Below are 635 nucleotides of genomic sequence, written 5' to 3' on the forward strand. Positions count from 1 at the left end.
GAGAGTCTCAGTTAAATGAGGATCCATTTAGTGACATTTAGTCAGGAAACTCCAATTTAACTCATTTGATATCAAATGACCATTTACCGAAAGCTTTAGAGAATAAAAGAAGCATCAAAACCAACAAGAACTAATTATTTTCAAGATGCATAGGTTCAGCTGTAAAATATACATAGTTTGAGCATTACCTGCACACATTGTGTATTTATAAACAAATTAAAAGACTTGGAGGCTCGGCTGGTGGAATTGTAGAGGTTGAAAACGTGTCTAGTCACTAGTCACTTTGTGATGCTTTTTAGGATAGTGTCACTCATACACAACGTGATTAACTCAAACTTTAGTATGTAATCAATCAAACAGCAGCATATCCATCAACTCAGTCATGGACATCATTAACTTGACCAGATATCATGTTCAGTGAAAGGACAGTTTCCATGAAGACCCTCAGTCTACTGTGTGTGTGCGTGCGTGCGTGCATGCGTGTGTGCACGCTTGCGCTTGAGGGGTCTATCAAACTGCTGCTCTAACAATGGCAGTAGTTAACCACCCCTGTGAAAAACATACACAAACACACCAATGTGCAGAGCGCTCTCCAAGGGTGTGAGTATGTGCTGACATTATGGATGGTGGAGCCT

This window comes from Seriola lalandi, unplaced genomic scaffold, assembly GCF_002814215.2.
Source record: "Seriola lalandi dorsalis isolate HSWRI2012SDOR001 ecotype SW California unplaced genomic scaffold, Sedor1 jcf7180002054901, whole genome shotgun sequence".
In the NCBI taxonomy this organism is placed as follows: Eukaryota; Metazoa; Chordata; class Actinopteri; order Carangiformes; family Carangidae; genus Seriola; species Seriola lalandi.